Below are 5,193 nucleotides of genomic sequence, written 5' to 3' on the forward strand. Positions count from 1 at the left end.
CTTGCACCATCATCCCTTTTGTTATTTAATCACTCCTGCCCTTTTCCTGCCTCTGTACTCGCTTATAAACTGTTAAATCTCTAACTTCTCCCAGTTCAGACGAAAGGTCATCGACCTGAAACATTTACTCCGTTCCTCTCTCCACAGATGCTGCCTGACCTGCTGGGTTTTGCCATCATTTTCTGTTTTTGTTTCAGATTTCCAGCATCCGCAATATTTTGTTTATGCTTCAAAAAACAAGTACTAATTGGATAGCTCTTTCAAAGAGCCGGCACAGGCACGATGGGCCAAATGGCCTCCTTCAGTGCTGTATCATTCTATGTCCATTATTGTTCCATTTCATCATGAATTGTACATATGTATGAAGTGTTGGTAATTTTGTTTGCGATCCTCTACATTAAAAGAGTGATCAAAAGTGTCAGTCCCAACACCTAATGGTTAAAAGTTTGAGTTTAAAACTGGTCTGGAAGTTCTCCAAATACTGGGGTTGGGTCAGAATGAAAGGCTCTATTTTTCTCTCTGTTTAAGCAATATGAGAAGCTAATGCAAGACATTTGCAAGAGAAGAAAATCATTGAATTTGTCTTGTCAGAAACCAGAGTCTTGTTTTTGAAATCAACACTGTAGGAAAGGTTTAGGCCTTGGCCACACTACTGAGAAAACTAAAAAGGGTTAACCTTTGCACGCTGGGAATACCTTTAGCAAGCCATTCTGGAAGATGTCCCGATTTAAAAGTCATTGGTACCAGATGTTGAACCTTAGGCCCTCTCAGATGGACATAAAAGATCCCATGGCACTATTCAAAGAAGAGCAGGAGAGTTCTACCAGTGTCCTGGCCAACATTTAACCCTCAACCAAAACCTAAAACAGATGATATGGTCATTTAACTCAGTGGTGTTTGTGGGAGCTTGCTGTGCACAAATTGGCTGCAGCATTTTCTACATTCCAACAGTAACTACACTTCAAAAGTACTTCATTGGCTGTAAAGCGCTTTGGGACATCCCTAGGTTGTGAAAGGCACTATATAAAAAGTTTTTTCTTTCTTTTTAAATCAATAGATTGATTGGGTTACTTGAACAGATAGGGTCAACTAGAACTTGCATTTATATAGCACCTTTATCATAGTAAAATGTCCCAAGGCGCTTCCCAGGAATGATCAAACACAATTTCACACTGAGCCACATAAAGAGATATTAGGACAGGTGACCAAAAGCTTGCTCAAAGAGGGAGATTTTAAGGAGCATCTTAAAGGTGAGGAGAGATTTAGGGAGGGAATTCCTGAGCTTCGAGCCTAGGCAGCTAAAGGCACGGCTGCCAATGGTGGGGCGAAGGAAATCGGGGATGCGCAAGAGGTCAGAATTGGAGGAGCGCAGAGATCTGAGAGCTTTGTAGGACTGGAGGAGGTTACAGAGACAGGGAGGGGGAAGCCATGGAGGGATTTGAAAACTGATGAGAATTTTAAAATGAAGGTGTTGTCGGACTGGGAGCCAATGTAGGTCAGCGAGCACAGGGGTGATGGGTGAACAGGACTTGGTGCGAGTGAGGGAAATTTAAAAAAGAGTTCTACTTGGAGTCTTTCCTTCGTTAAACTAATTGAAATCAAGGAATTATCGTTCTGACATCTCTAACTAATCTAATGAGACAACAGAACAGGGTCCATGTGATTGAATTGTTCAGCTTCATCAGTGAGAATGGTGATTAAAAACTCTACCTATGCAGAGTGCAAATTAAAAAGCGCAAAAAAATCTTAAAACTATGTCCAGCAGCTCAAATGTTGTTATTGCAGTCCAGTTTCTAATCCATAAATCCATGTGATTGAATTGTTCAACTTGGTTGGTGAGTAATGGTCACATGCCCTTGTGGGATTTGCTTGGGATATTTGAGGCCATGTGTCCCCATCCATAGCCGAAGGTGACACCAAGTGGTGAAGAACTTTGGAAGCAGATCTCCAAAGCCAGAAAAATGTTAGGACTGGAAGTTGGTAAACCAAGATTAAGTGTTTAATCAAACAGAAGTTAAAAACGGCAAATATTATCACAACTGGAGTTTAATAGCTTACATCTTAGCACAGAAAGAAATAACAGTGCAGAGGAATAATACACGAGACAAGTTAGCTGAGCTAGGACGAGAAGACGAGGAATACAGCGAAATATTGGTTACAGGCAATCCCTGAAATGATCCCGAGTATTCCAGAGGAAGGCAGACTGCCCAAAGATTTATGTTTTATGCTTTGTCACAGGGAGTTGGCACTCCAACTTGCCAGTGATATGTTGAATGCAGAACACAAACTAAACTATGGCAAATTCATACTGCAGCCTCAGGATATTGGAGTACGAATTACTCAGCAGAACCTAGCTATGCTTAGAGAGTGGTATAAAGTTACTATTGTGCCTATGACTGTTTAGGTTCCATTGATTGATATTAAATATCCAGCCACTGTAATGTAATCCTCAATATTTAACCAGGATGATGTTAATTGTATCGTAGAAGTTGTGAAAGTGTGTTTGTTGATGTGTCCCTGGATCCAACTTCATCTTTGAATACTCTGGCAAGGGGTTAGTTACACTGAGTCAGAGTCATAACGGCACAAAAGGAGGCCATTCGGCCCATCGAGTCCGTGCCAGCTCTCTGTTGAACAATCCCATTCCCCCGCTCTATCCCCATAGCCCTGCAAGTTTATTTCCCTCATGTGCCTATCCAGTCTCCCCTTGAAAACATTGAGTGTTGCCGCTTCCACCACTTCTGTCGGCAGCGAGTTCCAGGTCATTCACCACTCGCTGTGTAAAAAGGTTTTTCTTCACATCGCCCTTGTATCTCTTGCCCAAAACCTTAAATCTGTGTTCCTTAGTCCTTGTACCATCAAATAGTGGGAACAGCCTTTCCCCGTCTAGCCTATTCAACCCGTCATAATCTTGTACACCTCTATCAAATCATCCCTCAACCTCCTTTGCTCCAATGAAAACAATCCAGCTTCTCCAACCTGTCCTTGTAGCGAAGATCCCCCATCCCAGAACCATTCTTGTAAATCTACTCTGCATCCTCTCAAGGGCCTTCACATCCTTCCTAAAGTGTGGTGACCAGAAGTGGACGTAATACTCCAGGTTCAGCATCACTTCTTTACTTTTATACTCTATATCTCTATTCATGAAGCCCAAGCACATTAACTCCCAGGTCCCTCTGTCCCTGCATCAAAACTGTGCCATTAAGTGTATATTGCCTCTCCCAGTTCCTTCTGCCAAAATGCATCACCTCACACTTCTCTGTATTAAATTCCATCTGCCACTTGTCTGCCCATTCTGCTAGCCTTTCTATGTATTGTTGCAGTCGATTGAGATCATCACTGTTTGCCACACCCCCAAGTTTTGGGGTCATTGGCAAATATAGAAATTCTACTCTGCATTCCAATATCCAGATCATTAATATATATAATCAAAAAAGTAGTGGCCCCAGCATTGACCCTTGAGGAACACCACTGTCTACCATCCTCCAGTCTGAAAAACAGCCATTTACCACAACTCGCTGTTTTCTGTCCTTAAGCCAATTCCTTATCCAAACTGCCACTGACCCACCTGTTCCATGAGCCTCAATTTTGTTAACCAGCCTTCTATGTGGTACTTTGTCAAAAGCCTTCTTAAAATCCATGTAGACAACATCCATTGCATTCCCTTCATCAATCCTCCATTACTTCATCAAAAAATTCAATTAGTCAAACACGATCTGCCTTTTACAAATCAGTGTTGGCTCTCCTTAATTAGCTTAAACCTCTCCAAGTGCCTGTTAATTTTTTCCTTGATTATTGTTTCTAAAACTTTACCCATCACTGATGTTAAACTGACCGGCCTGTAGTTACTAGGATTGTCCTTACACCCTTTCTTGAACATTTGCCACTTTCCAATCCTCAGGCACCTCCCCCGCAGCGAGGGAAGATGGAAAATTATGGCAAGCCCTTCCGCTATCTTCTCCCTCACTTCCCTTAGCAATCTGGGATGCAAGCCATCTGGACCAGGCGACTTGTCCACTCTAAGCATACCCAGCCTTTCTAGTACATCCTATCAATTTTCACCCCTTCCATTGCTTCTACCAATATTTTGTCAGCATCCACCTCCTTAGTAAACACCAATACAAAGTACTTCACTGTTGTACTGTATTCCTGTTGTGATTGTATGCAGTTGGCTTGGTGAACTATTTAGATTGTCCCATAGACTCCAATCCTAAGAGGAGCTCAGTTAGATATCTTGAAAACCTGAGTTATGAAATAGTGGGTCCAATTTTAGAAGTGATCCCTCTGATATAGCAACTTATGTTGTGTAGGATTTAGCATTCATCTGACATTTCCATTAAATCTGAAGTCATCATGAAGGGTAATCAACACCTTGTGGACTTTACTAAATATCTTCCACCGACATGCACTTTATCATTTACCCATTATAAATTCCTACATTTACAATTGAAACAGACCATGTAAACCTGTCACACTCTAATTACACCTTCTCATCCTGCATTACCACCACTGGTAGGAGGTATAATATAGCAGGACAAGTTTACATTTTAAAAGACGACACAGGAGCTTAGAATGGAATACAATACTAAATATATAAACACTTTATATATATTTTGAGACATTGTATGACTTCAAAATAGGGACTGAATTCCATCTGCACACCTGTACCCAATATCCCGCCCTCTAACTCCACTTGAAGACTAGTCATTCTCTACTTCCTGTGTGCGGCACAGGAGCTGGACTAATATACACCAAAAAAAAAAATTACGTAAGTGACCAGACTTCCAAAGTAATTCATTGGTCGTCAAACACTATTAATTGTTTCTTTCGGTATTTGACAATTATTGTGCTTTATATTCCTATTCATTTGTTTACTTTGGAAATCTCTGGTCGGTGTAGCGACATCTACTATACTGTACAAAGTTTGGAAGCACAGCACTAGACATTGATAAATATAGAAAGCAAGTGGTGCAATAATTGCTCGTCAGCTATCTGAGGGCACAGTACAGAAAAGTCCAGCTTCCAAGACTGTGGGGAACAAGGCCCGGTACGAAAACTACAATTAGAACAGTGAAAGAGTGGGCGATCCGTAAAAATCCAGAACTGTAACAAAACTAACTGCGGCAAAGCGAAGGATTTCAAGACAAAGAGCACAAGGTAGAACCGGGAACTTAGCAAAATAAACAAACAATC

The sequence above is a fragment of the Somniosus microcephalus genome, chromosome 17 (assembly GCF_052327205.1).
Source record: "Somniosus microcephalus isolate GS21.2 chromosome 17, FLI_Smic_1.0, whole genome shotgun sequence".
In the NCBI taxonomy this organism is placed as follows: Eukaryota; Metazoa; Chordata; class Chondrichthyes; order Squaliformes; family Somniosidae; genus Somniosus; species Somniosus microcephalus.